The sequence below is a fragment of the Vicugna pacos genome, chromosome 16 (genome assembly GCF_048564905.1).
Source record: "Vicugna pacos chromosome 16, VicPac4, whole genome shotgun sequence".
Lineage (NCBI taxonomy): Eukaryota > Metazoa > Chordata > Mammalia > Artiodactyla > Camelidae > Vicugna > Vicugna pacos.
Genome location: NC_133002.1, coordinates 21,542,778 through 21,560,847, shown reverse-complemented (window position 1 = coordinate 21,560,847; position 18,070 = coordinate 21,542,778).

The window sequence follows — 18,070 nt, the reverse complement described above, 5'->3', positions numbered from 1 at the left end:
TGAAATTCAGAACACACAATTTAGAATATAGAGTACAGGATATAGAATGAAGTTTATATAATTGAGAAAACAGAATATAGAATATAGAAAACAGAACCCAGAATTTAGAACATGGAATGCAGAACACAGAGTATAGAATATAAAATAGAGAATAAAGAACCCTGAATTTAGGCATGGAATGCAGAACACAATTTAGAATATAGAATACAGAATACAGAATATCGAATGTAGAATATAGAATTTAGGACACAGAATATAGAATGCAGAATACAGAAAACAGAATTAAGAACATGCAATTCAGAACAGAGAACTTAGAATAAAGATTACAGAATACAGAATATACAATTTAGAATATTGAATGTAGAACAAAGAATATAGAATATAGAATACAGAATACAGAATTTAGAATACAAAATGCAGAACACAGAATATAGAATACAGAATACATAATACAGAAATTAGAAATTTGAATACAGAATGCAGAACCCAGAATTGAGAAAATGGAATGCAGAAACCAATGTAGAATATAGAATACAGAATACAGAACCCAGAATTTAGAACACGGAATACAAATCAGAGAATTTAGTATATAGAATACAGAATACAGAATATAGAATGTAGAATACAGAATGTACAACAAAGCATATAGAATATAGAATACAGAATGCAGAACCCAGAATTTAGAATTGGGAATGCAGAACACAGAATGTAGAATATAGAGTAAAGAATACAGAATATAGAATGTAGAATATAGAATGTGGAACACAGAATATTGAATATAGAATACAGAATACAGAACCCAAAATATAGAACATGAAATGCAGAACACAGAGTTTAGAATATAGAATCCAAAATACAGAATATTGAATATAGAATACAGAATGTAGATCACAGAATATAGAATATAGAATATAGACTACACAATATAGTATGTAGGATATAGAATGCAAAACACAAAATATATAATATACATAGAGAATGCAGAGCCCAGAATTTAGAACTTGGAATTCAGAATACAGAATTTAGAATATAGAGTACAGGATATAGAATGTAGAGAATAGAATTTAGAACACAGAATATAGATTATATATGTAGAATCCAGAATTAAGAACATGGAAAGCAGAGCAAAGATTACAGAATATAAAATACAGAATACAGAACCCAGAATTTATGCAAGGAATGAAGAACACAGAATACAGTATATAGAATACAGAATACAGAATATAGAATGTAGAACACAGAATATAGAATATAGAACACAGAATACAGAATATAGAATGAGAAATACAGAATGCAGAAACCAGAATTTAGGACATGGAATGCAGAACACAATTTAGAATATTGAATACAGAATACAGAATATCAAATGTAGAACACAGAATATAGAATACAGAATACAGAACCAAGATTGTAGAACATGGAATGCAGAACACAGTATATAGAATATAGAATTCAAATTATAGAATTTTGAATATAGAATATAGAACACATAATATAGTATATAGAATGCAGAATAAAGAACACATAATTTAGAACATGCAATTCAGAACAGAGAATTTAGAATATAGAGTACAGAATACAGAATATACAATGTAGAATATAGAATTTAGAACACAGAATATAGAATATAGATTACAGAATACAGAATAAAGGATGTGCAATACAGAAAGCAAAAAGCAGAATTTAGAACATGGAATGCAGAACACAATTTAGAATATAGAATACAGAATACATAAAACCGAATGTAGAATATAGAATGTAGAACACAGAATATAGAATATAGAATACAGAAAAGAGAACACAGTATTTAGAATATGGAATTCAGAACACAAAATAAAGAATACAGGATACAGAAATAAAATGTGGAATATAGTATGTAGAACACAGAATATAGAATATAGAATACACAATACAGAATATAGAATGTAGAATACAGAATGAAGAACCCAGAATTCAGAATATGGAATGCAGAACACAATTTAGATTATACAATACAGAATACAGAATATAGAATGTCGAATACAGAATGTTGAACAAGAATATAGAATATAGAAAACAGATTAAAAAACCCAGAATTTAGACATGGAATGCATAACACAGAATATATAATATAGAATAAAGAATACAGAATACAGAATGTAGAATATAGAATGTAGAACACAGAATACAGAATATAGAATACAGAATATAGAATGTAGAATACAGGAGGCAGAAACCAGAATTTAGACAATGTAATGGAGAACACAATTTACAATATAGAACACAGAACACAATATATCGAATGTAGTATATAGAATGTAGAACACAGAATATAGAATACAGAATAAGGAAAACAGAATTTAGAACATGGAATGCAGAACACAGAACATAGGATATAGAATACAGTATATAGAATGTAGAATATAGAATATAGAATACAGAATACAGAATGCAGAATTGAGCTTGGAATTCAGAACACAGAATATCGAATATAGAATACAGAAATAGAATGAGGAATATAGAATTTAGAACACAGAATATAGAATATAGAATACAGAATACAGAATATCAAATGTAGAATATAGAACGTAGAACACAGAGTATAAAATATACAATACAGAATACAAACCGCAGAATTTAGAACATGGAATTCATAGCACAGAATATAGAATATAGAATACAGAAATAGAATGGGGATTTTGAATTAAGAACACAGAATATAAAATATTGAATACAGAATACAGAATATAGAATGTAGAATACAGATTGAAGAACCCAGAATTTAGAACATGGAATGCAGAACACAATTTAGAATATAGAATACAGAATACAGAACACAGAATGTACAATACAGAATATAGAACACAGAATATAGAAATTAGAATACATAATAGAGAATTTAGAATTTAGAATACAGAATGCAGAAACCAGAATTGAGAAAATGGAATGCAGAACATAATTTAGAATATAGAATACAGAATACAAAATATAGAATGTGGAATACAGAATGTAGAACACAGAATATAGAATACAGAATACAGAACACAGAATTTAGAACATGGAATGCAGAACACAGAACATAGAATATAGAATACAGTATATAGAATGTAGATTATAGAATGTAGAACACAGAATATAGAATATAGAATACTGAATAGAGAACGAAGAATTAAGAGCATGAAATTCAGAACACAGAATATCGAATATAGAATACAGAAATAGAATGTGTAGTATAGAATGTAGAACACAGAATACAGAATATAGAATGCAGTATACAGAATATAGAATGTAGAAAACAGAATGAAGAAACCAGAATTTAGAATATGGAATGCAGAACACAATTTAGAATATAGACTACAGAATACAGAATACAGAATGTAGAATACAGAATGTAGAACACAGAATATAGAAAATAGAATACATAATACAGAATATAGAATTTTGAATACAGAATGCAGAACGCAGAATTGAGAAAATGGAATGAAGAACACAATGTAGAATATAGAATACAGAATACAGAAAATAGAATATCGAATACAGAATGAAGAACACAGAATATAGAATATAGAATACAGATTACAAAACCCAGAATATAGAACGTGGAATGCAGAACACAGAGTTTAGAATATAGAATACAGAATACAGAATATTGAATGTAGAATACAGAATGTAGAACACAGAATACAGAATAGACGATGTAGAGTATAGAATGTAGAACACAGAATATTGAATATAGAATACATAATACAGGATATAGACTGTAGAATACAGAATGTAGAACACTGACAAAAGAATATAGAATACAGAATACAGAATCGAGAATTCATAAAATGGAATTCAGAACAGAGAATTTAGAATATAGAATACAGAAAACAGAATAGAGAATGTAGAATAAAGAATGTACCACACAGAATATAAAATATAGAATTCAGAATACAGAATATAGATTGTAGAATATAGAATGTAGAAAAAAAATATAGACTATAGGTAGAGAATACAGAACCCAGAGTTTAGAACTTGAAATTCAGAACACACAATTTAGAATATAGAGAACAGGATATAAAATGAAGTTTATATAATTGAGAAAACAGAATATAGAATATAGAAAACAGAACCCAGAATTTAGAACATGGAATGCAGAACACAGAGTATAGAATATAAAATAGAGAATAAAGAACCCTGAATTTAGGCATGGAATGCAGAACACAATTTAGAATATAGAATACAGAATACAGAATATCGAATGTAGAATATAGAATTTAGGACACAGAATATAGAATACAGAATACAGAACCCAGAATTTAGACAATGGAATGCAGAACACAGAATATAGAATATAGAATACAGTATATAGAATGTAGAATATAGAATTTAGAACACAGAATATAGAAAATTGAATGCAGAATACAGAAAACAGAATTAAGAACATGCAATTCAGAACAGAGAACTTAGAATAAAGATTACAGAATACAGAATATACAATTTAGAATATTGAATGTAGAACAAAGAATATAGAATATAGAATACAGAATACAGAATTTAGAATACAAAATGCAGAAGACAGAATATGGAATATAGAATACATAATACAGAAATTAGAAATTTGAATACAGAATGCAGAACCCAGAATTGAGAAAATGGAATGCAGAAACCAATGTAGAATATAGAATACAGAATACAGAACCCAGAATTTAGAACACGGAATACAAATCAGAGAATTTAGTATATAGAATACAGAATAGAGAATATAGAATCTAGAATACAGAATGTACAACAAAGCATATAGAATATAGAATACAGAATGCAGAACCCAGAATTTAGAATTGGGAATGCAGAACTCAGAATGTAGAATATAGAGTAAAGAATACAGAATATAGAATGTAGAATATAGAATGTGGAACACAGAATATTGAATATAGAATACAGAATACAGAACCCAAAATATAGAACATGAAATGCAGAACACAGAGTTTAGAATATAGAATCCAAAATACAGAATATTGAATATAGAATACAGAATGTAGATCACAGAATATAGAATATAGAATATAGACTACACAATATAGTATGTAGGATATAGAATGCAAAACACAAAATATATAATATACATAGAGAATACAGAGCCCAGAATTTAGAACTTGGAATTCAGAACACAGAATTTAGAATATAGAGTACAGGATATAGAATGTAGAGAATAGAATTTAGAACACAGAATATAGATTATATATGTAGAATCCAGAATTAAGAACATGGAAAGCAGAGCAAAGATTACAGAATATAAAATACAGAATACAGAACCCAGAATTTATGCAAGGAATGAAGAACACAGAATACAGTATATAGAATACAGAATACAGAATATAGAATGTAGAACACAGAATATAGAATATAGAACACAGAATACAGAATATAGAATGAGAAATACAGAATGCAGAAACCAGAATTTAGGACATGGAATGCAGAACACAATTTAGAATATTGAATACAGAATACAGAATATCAAATGTAGAACACAGAATATAGAATACAGAATACAGAACCAAGATTGTAGAACATGGAATGCAGAACACAGTATATAGAATATAGAATTCAAATTATAGAATTTTGAATATAGAATATAGAACACATAATATAGTATATAGAATGCAGAATAAAGAACACATAATTTAGAACATGCAATTCAGAACAGAGAATTTAGAATATAGAGTACAGAATACAGAATATACAATGTAGAATATAGAATTTAGAACACAGAATATAGAATATAGATTACAGAATACAGAATAAAGGATGTGCAATACAGAAAGCAAAAAGCAGAATTTAGAACATGGAATGCAGAACACAATTTAGAATATAGAATACAGAATACATAAAATCGAATGTAGAATATAGAATGTAGAACACAGAATATAGAATATAGAATACAGAAAAGAGAACACAGTATTTAGAATATGGAATTCAGAACACAAAATAAAGAATACAGGATACAGAAATAAAATGTGGAATATAGTATGTAGAACACAGAATATAGAATATAGAATACACAATACAGAATATAGAATGTAGAATACAGAATGAAGAACCCAGAATTCAGAATATGGAATGCAGAACACAATTTAGATTATACAATACAGAATACAGAATATAGAATGTCGAATACAGAATGTTGAACAAGAATATAGAATATAGAAAACAGTTTAAAAAACCCAGAATTTAGACATGGAATGCATAACACAGAATATATAATATAGAAAAAAGAATACAGAATACAGAATGTAGAATATAGAATGTAGAACTCAGAATACAGAATATAGAATACAGAATATAGAATGTAGAATACAGGAGGCAGAAACCAGAATTTAGACAATGTAATGGAGAACACAATTTACAATATAGAACACAGAACACAATATATCGAATGTAGTATATAGAATGTAGAACACAGAATATAGAATACAGAATAAGGAAAACAGAATTTAGAACATGGAATGCAGAACACAGAACATAGGATATAGAATACAGTATATAGAATGTAGAATATAGAATATAGAATACTGAATACAGAATGCAGAATTGAGCTTGGAATTCAGAACACAGAATATCGAAAATAGAATACAGAAATAGAATGAGGAATATAGAATTTAGAACACAGAATATAGAATATAGAATACAGAATACAGAATATCAAATGTAGAATATAGAACGTAGAACACAGAGTATAAAATATACAATACAGAATACAAACCGCAGAATTTAGAACATGGAATTCATAGCACAGAATATAGAATATAGAATACAGAAATAGAATGGGGATTTTGAATTAAGAACACAGAATATAAAATATTGAATACAGAATACAGAATATAGAATGTAGAATACAGATTGAAGAACCCAGAATTTAGAACATGGAATGCAGAACACAATTTAGAATATAGAATACAGAATACAGAACACAGAATGTACAATACAGAATATAGAACACAGAATATAGAAATTAGAATACATAATAGAGAATTTAGAATTTAGAATACAGAATGCAGAAACCAGAATTGAGAAAATGGAATGCAGAACATAATTTAGAATATAGAATACAGAATACAAAATATAGAATGTGGAATACAGAATGTAGAACACAGAATATAGAATACAGAATACAGAACACAGAATTTAGAACATGGAATGCAGAACACAGAACATAGAATATAGAATACAGTATATAGAATGTAGATTATAGAATGTAGAACACAGAATATAGAATATAGAATACTGAATAGAGAACGAAGAATTAAGAGCATGAAATTCAGAACACAGAATATCGAATATAGAATACAGAAATAGAATGTGTAGTATAGAATGTAGAACACAGAATACAGAATATAGAATACAGTGTACAAAATATAGAATGTAGAAAACAGAATGGAGAAACCAGAATTTAGAATATGGAATGCAGAACACAATTTAGAATATAGAATACAGAATGCCGAATACAGAATGTAGAATACAGAATGTAGAACACAGAATATAGAAAATAGAATACATAATACAGAATATAGAATTTTGAATACAGAATATAGAACGCAGAATTGAGAAAATGGAATGCAGAACACAATGTAGAATATAGAATACAGAATACAGAACATAGAATATCGAATACAGAATGAAGAACACAGAATATAGAATATAGAATACAGATTACAAAACCCAGAATATAGAACGTGGAATGCAGAACACAGAGTTTAGAATATAGAATACAGAATACAGAATATTGAATGTAGAATACAGAATGTAGAACACAGAATACAGAATAGACGATGTAGAGTATAGAATGTAGAACACAGAATATTGAATATAGAATACATAATACAGGATATAGACTGTAGAATACAGAATGTAGAACACTGACAAAAGAATATAGAATACAGAATACAGAACCGAGAATTCATAAAATGGAATTCAGAACAGAGAATTTAGAATATAGAATACAGAAAACAGAATAGAGATTGTAGAATAAAGAATGTACCACACTGAATATAAAATATAGAATTCAGAATACAGAATATAGATTGTAGAATATAGAATGTAGAAAAAAAATATAGACTATAGGTAGAGAATACAGAACCCAGAGTTTAGAACTTGAAATTCAGAACACACAATTTAGAATATAGAGTACAGGATATAAAATGAAGTTTATATAATTGAGAAAACAGAATATAGAATATAGAAAACAGAACCCAGAATTTAGAACATGGAATGCAGAACACAGAGTATAGAATATAAAATAGAGAATAAAGAACCCTGAATTTAGGCATGGAATGCAGAACACAATTTAGAATATAGAATACAGAATACAGAATATCGAATGTAGAATATAGAATTTAGGACACAGAATATAGAATACAGAATACAGAACCCAGAATTTAGACAATGGAATGCAGAACACAGAATATAGAATATAGAATACAGTATATAGAATGTAGAATATAGAATTTAGAACACAGAATATAGAATATAGAATGCAGAATACAGAAAACAGAATTAAGAACATGCAATTCAGAACAGAGAACTTAGAATAAAGATTACAGAATACAGAATATACAATTTAGAATATTGAATGTAGAACAAAGAATATAGAATATAGAATACAGAATACAGAATTTAGAATACAAAATGCAGAAGACAGAATATGGAATATAGAATACATAATACAGAAATTAGAAATTTGAATACAGAATGCAGAACCCAGAATTGAGAAAATGGAATGCAGAAACCAATGTAGAATATAGAATACAGAATACAGAACCCAGAATTTAGAACACGGAATACAAATCAGAGAATTTAGTATATAGAATACAGAATACAGAATATAGAATGTAGAATACAGAATGTACAACAAAGCATATAGAATATAGAATACAGAATGCAGAACCCAGAATTTAGAATTGGGAATGCAGAACACAGAATGTAGAATATAGAGTAAAGAATACAGAATATAGAATGTAGAATATAGAATGTGGAACACAGAATATTGAATATAGAATACAGAATACAGAACCCAAAATATAGAACATGAAATGCAGAACACAGAGTTTAGATTATAGAATCCAAAATACAGAATATTGAATATAGAATACAGAATGTAGATCACAGAATATAGAATATAGAATATAGACTACACAATATAGTATGTAGGATATAGAATGCAAAACACAAAATATATAATATACATAGAGAATACAGAGCCCAGAATTTAGAACTTGGAATTCAGAACACAGAATTTAGAATATAGAGTACAGGATATAGAATGTAGAGAATAGAATTTAGAACACAGAATATAGATTATATATGTAGAATCCAGAATTAAGAACATGGAAAGCAGAGCAAAGATTACAGAATATAAAATACAGAATACAGAACCCAGAATTTATGCAAGGAATGAAGAACACAGAATACAGTATATAGAATACAGAATACAGAATATAGAATGTAGAACACAGAATATAGAATATAGAACACAGAATACAGAATATAGAATGAGAAATACAGAATGCAGAAACCAGAATTTAGGACATGGAATGCAGAACACAATTTAGAATATTGAATACAGAATACAGAATATCAAATGTAGAACACAGAATATAGAATACAGAATACAGAACCAAGATTGTAGAACATGGAATGCAGAACACAGTATATAGAATATAGAATTCAAATTATAGAATTTTGAATATAGAATATAGAACACATAATATAGTATATAGAATGCAGAATAAAGAACACATAATTTAGAACATGCAATTCAGAACAGAGAATTTAGAATATAGAATACAGAATACAGAATATACAATGTAGAATATAGAATTTAGAACACAGAATATAGAATATAGATTACAGAATACAGAATAAAGGATGTGCAATACAGAAAGCAAAAAGCAGAATTTAGAACATGGAATGCAGAACACAATTTAGAATATAGAATACAGAATACATAAAATCGAATGTAGAATATAGAATGTAGAACACAGAATATAGAATATAGAATACAGAAAAGAGAACACAGTATTTAGAATATGGAATTCAGAACACAAAATAAAGAATACAGGATACAGAAATAAAATGTGGAATATAGTATGTAGAACACAGAATATAGAATATAGAATACACAATACAGAATATAGAATGTAGAATACAGAATGAAGAACCCAGAATTCAGAATATGGAATGCAGAACACAATTTAGATTATACAATACAGAATACAGAATATAGAATGTCGAATACAGAATGTTGAACAAGAATATAGAATATAGAAAACAGATTAAAAAACCCAGAATTTAGACATGGAATGCATAACACAGAATATATAATATAGAATAAAGAATACAGAATACAGAATGTAGAATATAGAATGTAGAACACAGAATACAGAATATAGAATACAGAATATAGAATGTAGAATACAGGAGGCAGAAACCAGAATTTAGACAATGTAATGGAGAACACAATTTACAATATAGAACACAGAACACAATATATCGAATGTAGTATATAGAATGTAGAACACAGAATATAGAATACAGAATAAGGAAAACAGAATTTAGAACATGGAATGCAGAACACAGAACATAGGATATAGAATACAGTATATAGAAAGTAGAATATAGAATATAGAATACAGAATACAGAATGCAGAATTGAGCTTGGAATTCAGAACACAGAATATCGAAAATAGAATACAGAAATAGAATGAGGAATATAGAATTTAGAACACAGAATATAGAATATAGAATACAGAATACAGAATATCAAATGTAGAATATAGAACGTAGAACACAGAGTATAAAATATACAAAACAGAATACAAACCGCAGAATTTAGAACATGGAATTCATAGCACAGAATATAGAATATAGAATACAGAAATAGAATGGGGATTTTGAATTAAGAACACAGAATATAAAATATTGAATACAGAATACAGAATATAGAATGTAGAATACAGATTGAAGAACCCAGAATTTAGAACATGGAATGCAGAACACAATTTAGAATATAGAATACAGAATACAGAACACAGAATGTACAATACAGAATATAGAACACAGAATATAGAAATTAGAATACATAATAGAGAATTTAGAATTTAGAATACAGAATGCAGAAACCAGAATTGAGAAAATGGAATGCAGAACATAATTTAGAATATAGAATACAGAATACAAAATATAGAATGTGGAATACAGAATGTAGAACACAGAATATAGAATACAGAATACAGAACACAGAATTTAGAACATGGAATGCAGAACACAGAACATAGAATATAGAATACAGTATATAGAATGTAGATTATAGAATGTAGAACACAGAATATAGAATATAGAATACTGAATAGAGAACGAAGAATTAAGAGCATGAAATTCAGAACACAGAATATCGAATATAGAATACAGAAATAGAATGTGTAGTATAGAATGTAGAACACAGAATACAGAATATAGAATACAGTGTACAAAATATAGAATGTAGAAAACAGAATGGAGAAACCAGAATTTAGAATAGGAATGCAGAACACAATTTAGAATATAGAATACAGAATGCAGAATACAGAATGTAGAATACAGAATGTAGAACACAGAATATAGAAAATAGAATACATAATACAGAATATAGAATTTTGAATACAGAATGCAGAACGCAGAATTGAGAAAATGGAATGCAGAACACAATGTAGAATATAGAATACAGAATACAGAAAATAGAATATCGAATACAGAATGAAGAACACAGAATATAGAATATAGAATACAGATTACAAAACCCAGAATATAGAACGTGGAATGCAGAACACAGAGTTTAGAATATAGAATACAGAATACAGAATATTGAATGTAGAATACAGAATGTAGAACACAGAATACAGAATAGACGATGTAGAGTATAGAATGTAGAACACAGAATATTGAATATAGAATACATAATACAGGATATAGACTGTAGAATACAGAATGTAGAACACTGACAAAAGAATATAGAATACAGAATACAGAATCGAGAATTCATAAAATGGAATTCAGAACAGAGAATTTAGAATATAGAATACAGAAAACAGAATAGAGAATGTAGAATAAAGAATGTACCACACAGAATATAAAATATAGAATTCAGAATACAGAATATAGATTGTAGAATATAGAATGCAGAAAAAAAATATAGACTATAGGTAGAGAATACAGAACCCAGAGTTTAGAACTTGAAATTCAGAACACACAATTATAATATAGAGCACAGGATATAAAATGAAGTTTATATAATTGAGAAAACAGAATATAGAATATAGAAAACAGAACCCAGAATTTAGAACATGGAATGCTGAACACAGAGTATAGTATATAAAATAGAGAATAAAGAACCCTGAATTTAGGCATGGAATGCAGAACATAATTTAGAATATAGAATGCAGAATACAGTATATCGAATGTAGAATATAGAATTTAGGACACAGATTATAGAATACAGAATACAGAACCCAGAATTTAGACAATGGAATGCAGAACACAGAATATAGAATATAGAATACAGTATATAGAATGTAGAATATAGAATTTAGAACACAGAATATAGAATATAGAATGCAGAATACAGAAAACAGAATTAAGAACATGCAATTCAGAACAGAGAACTTAGAATATAGATTACAGAATACAGAATATACTATTTAGAATATTGAATGTAGAATAAAGAATATAGAATATAGAATACACAATACAGAACACAGAATTTAGAATACAAAATGCAGAACACAGAATATAGAATATAGGATACATAATACAGAAAATAGAAGTTTGAATACACAATGCAGAGCCCAGAATTGAGAAAATGGAAAGCAGAACCCAATGTAGAATATAGAATACAGAATACAGAACACAGAATTTAGAACACGGAATAAAATCAGAGAATTTAGTATATAGAATACAGAATACAGATTATAGAATGTAGAAAACAGAATGTACAACAAAGCATATAGAATATAGAATACAGAATGCAGAACCCAGAATTTACAATAGGGAATGCAAAACACAGAATGTAGAATATAGAGTACAGAATACAGAATATAGAATGTAGAATATAGAATGTGGAACACAGAATATTGAATATAGAATACAGAACGCAGAACCCAAAATATAGAACATGGAATGCAGAACACAGAGTTTAGAATATAGAATCCAAAATACAGAATATTGAATATAGAATACAGAATGTAGATCACAGAATATAGAATATAGAATATAGAATACACAATATAGTATGTAGGATATAGAATGCAAAAGACAAAATATATAATATAGATAGAGAATACAGAACCCAGAATTTAGAACTTGGAATTCAGAACACAGAATTTAGAATATAGAGTACAGGATATAGAATGTAGAGAATAGCATTTAGAACACAGAATATAGATTATAAAATATAGAACCCAGAATTAAGAACATGGAAAGCAGAGCAATGATTACAGAATATAAAATACAGAATACAGAACCCAGAAATTAGGCAAGGAATGCAGAACACAGAATATAGTATATAGAATACAGAATACAGAATATAGAATGTAGAACACAGAATATAGAATATAGAACACAGAATACAGAATATAGAATGAGGAATACAGAATGCAGAAACCAGAATTTAGGACATGGAAAGCAGAACACAATTTAGAATATTGAATACAGAATAGAGAATATCAAATGTAGAACACAGAATATAGAATACAGAATACAGAACCAAGATTGTAGAACATGGAATGCAGAGCACAGTATATAGAATATAGAATTCAAATTATAGAATGTTTTATATAGAATGTAGAACACATAATATAGTATATAGAATGCAGAATAAAGAACACATAATTTAGAACATGCAATTCAGAACAGAGAATTTAGAATATAGAGTACAGAATACAGAATATACAATGTAGAATATAGAATTTAGAACAGAGAATATAGAATATAGAATACAGAATACAGAATAAAGGATGTGCAATACAGAAAGCAGAAACCAGAATTTAGAACATGGAATGCAGATCACAATTTAGAATATAGAATACAGAATACATAAAATAGAATGTAGAATATAGAATGTAGAACACAGAATATAGAATATAGAATACAGAAAAGAGAACACAGAATTTAGAATATGGAATTCAGAACACAGAATATAGAATAAAGGATACAGAAATAAAATGTGGAATATAGTATGTAGAACACAGAATATAGAATATAGAATACACAATACAGATTATAGAATGTAGAATACAGAATGAAGAACCCAGAATTCAGAACATGGAATGCAGAACACAATTTAGATTATACAATACAGAATACAGAATATAGAATGTCGAATACAGAATGTTGAACAAGAATATAGAATATAGAAAACAGATTACAAAACCCAGAATTTAGACATGGAATGCATAACACAGAATATATAATATAGAATAAACAATACAGAATACAGAATGTAGAATATAGAATGTAGAACACAGAATACAGAATATAGAATACAGAATACAGAAAATAGAACGTAGAATACAGGAGTCAGAAACCAGAATTTAGACAATGTAATGGAGAACACAATTTAAAATATAGAACACAGAACACAATATATCGAATGTAGTATATAGAATGTAAAACACAGAATATAGAATACACAATAAGGAAAACTGAATTTAGAACATGGAATGCAGAACACAGAACATAGAATATAGAATACAGTATATAGAATGTGGAATATAGAATGTAGAACACAGAATATAGAATATAGAATACTGAATAGAGAACGAAGAATTAAGAGCATGAAATTCAGAACACAGAATATCGAATATTGAATACAGAAATAGAATGTGTAGTATAGAATGTAGAACACAGAATACAGAATATAGAATACAGTATAAAGAATATAGAATGGAGAATAGAGAATGAAGAAACCAGAATTTAGAATATGGAATGCAGAACACAATTTAGAATATAGAATACAGAATGCAGAATACAGAATGTAGAATACAGAATGTAGAACACAGAATATAAAAAATAGAATACATAATAGAGAATATAGAATTTTGAATACAGAATTCAGAATGCAGAATTGAGAAAATGGAATGCAGAACACAATGTAGAATATAGAATACAGAATACAGAACATAGAATATCGAATACAGAATGAAGAACACAGAATATAGAATATAGAATACAGATTACAAAACCCAGAATATAGAACATGGAATGCAGAGCACAGAGTTTAGAATATAGAATACAGAAAACAGAATATTGAATGTAGAATACAGAATGTAGAACACAGAATACAGAATACAGGATGTAGAGTATAGAATGTAGAACACAGAATATTGAATATAGAATACATAATACAGGATATAGACTGTAGAATACAGAATGTAGAACACTGACAAAAGAATATAGAATACAGAATACAGAACCCAGAATTCATAACGTGGAATTCAGAACAGAGAATTTAGAATATAGAATACAGAAAAAAGAATAGAGAATGTAGAATAAAGAATGTACCACACAGAATATAAAATATAGAATTCAGAATACAGAATATAGAATGTAGAAAAAATTATAGACTATAGGTAGAGAATACATAACCCAGAGTTTAGAACTTGAAATTCAGAACAAACAATATAGAATATAGAGTACAGTATATAGAATGAAGAGCATAGAATTTAGAAAACAGAATATAGAATATTGAAAACAGAACCCAGAATTTAGAACATGGAATGCGGAACACAGAGTATAGTATATAAAATAGAGAATAAAGAACCCTGAATTTAGCCATGGAATGCAGAACACAATTTAGAATATAGAATGCAGAATACAGAATATCGAATGTAGAATATAGAATTTAGGACACAGAATATAGAATACAGAATACAGAACCCAGAATTTAGAGAATGGAATGCAGAACACAGAATATAGAATATAGAATATAGAATACAGTATATAGAATGTAGAATATAGAATTTAGAACAGAGAATATAGAATATAGAATGCAGAATACAGAAAACAGAATAAGGAAAATGCAATTCAGAACAGAGAACTTAGAATATAGATTACAGAATACAGAATATACAATTTAGAATATTGAATGTAGAACAAAGAATATAGAATATAGAATACACAATACAGAATACAAAATTTAGAATACAAAATGCAGAACACAGAATATAGAATATAGAATACATAATACAGAAAATAGAAATTTGAATACAGAATGCAGAATCCAGAATTGAGAAAATGGAATGCAGAACCCAATGTAGAATATAGAATACAGAATACAGAACCCAGAATTTAGAACATGGAATGTAGAACACAGAGCATAGAATATAGAAGGCAGTATATAGAATGTAGAAAATAGAATGTAGAACAGAGAATATAGAATATAGAATACAGAATACAGAACACAGAATTAAGAATATGCAATTCAGAACAGACAGTTTAGAATATACAGTACAGAATACTGAATATTCAATTTAGAATAAAGAACGTACTACACAGAATATAGAATATAGTATACAATACAGAATACAGAATGTAGAATACAGAATGCAGTACACAGAATATAGAATATCGAATAAATTATACAGAATATAGAAATTTGAATACAGAAAGTAGAACCCAGAATTGAGAAAATGGAATGCAGAACCCAATGTAGAATATAGAATACAGAATACAGAACCCAGAATTTAGAACACGGAATACAAATCAGAGAATTTAGTATATAAAATACAGAATACAGAATATAGAATGTAGAATACAGAATGTACAACAAAGCATATAGAATATAGAATACAGAATGCAGAACCCAGAATTTACAATAGGGAATGCAGAACACAGAATGTAGAATATAGAGTACAGAATACAGAATATACAATGTAGAATATAGAATGTGGAACACAGAATATTGAATATAGAATACAGAATACAGAACCCAAAATATAGAACATGGAATGCAGAACACAGAGTTTAGAATATAGAATCCAAAATACAGAATATTGAATATAGAATACAGAATGAAGATCACAGAATATAGAATATAGAATATAGAATACACAATATAGTATGTAGGATATAGAATGCAAAAGACAAAATATATAATATAGATAGAGAATACAGAACCCAGAATTTAGAACTTGGAATTCAGAACACAGAATTTAGAATATAGAGTACAGGATATAGAATGTAGAGAATAGCATTTAGAACACAGAATATAGATTACAAAATATAGAACCCAGAAATAAGAACATGGAAAGCAGAGCAAAGATTACAGAATATAAAATACAGAATACAGAACCCAGAATTTAGGCAAGGAATGCAGAACACAGAATATAGTATATAGAATACAGAATACAGAATATAGAATGTAGAACACAGAATATAGAATATAGAACACAGAATACAGAATATAGAATGAGGAATACAGAATGCAGAAACCAGTATTTAGGACATGGAATGCAGAACACAATTTAGAATATTGAATACAGAATACAGAATATCAAATGTAGAACACAGAATATAGAATACAGAATACAGAACCAAGATTGTAGAACATGGAATGCAGAACACAGTATATAGAATATAAATTCAAATTATAGAATGTTGAATATAGAATGTAGAACACATAATATAGTATATAGAATGCAGAATAAAGAACACATAATTTAGAACATGCAATTCAGAACAGAGAATTTAGAATATAGAGTACAGAATACAGAATATACAATGTAGAATATAGAATTTAGAACAGAGAATATAGAATATAGATTACAGAATACAGAATAAAGGATGTGCAATACAGAAAGCAGAAACCAGAATTTAGAACATGGAATGCAGATCACAATTTAGAATATAGAATACAGAATACATAAAACCGAATGTAGAATATAGAATGTAGAACACAGAATATAGAATATAGAATACAGAAAAGAGAACACAGTATTTATAATATGGAATTCAGAACACAGAATATAGAATACAGGATACAGAAATAAAATGTGGAATATAGTATGTAGAACACAGAATA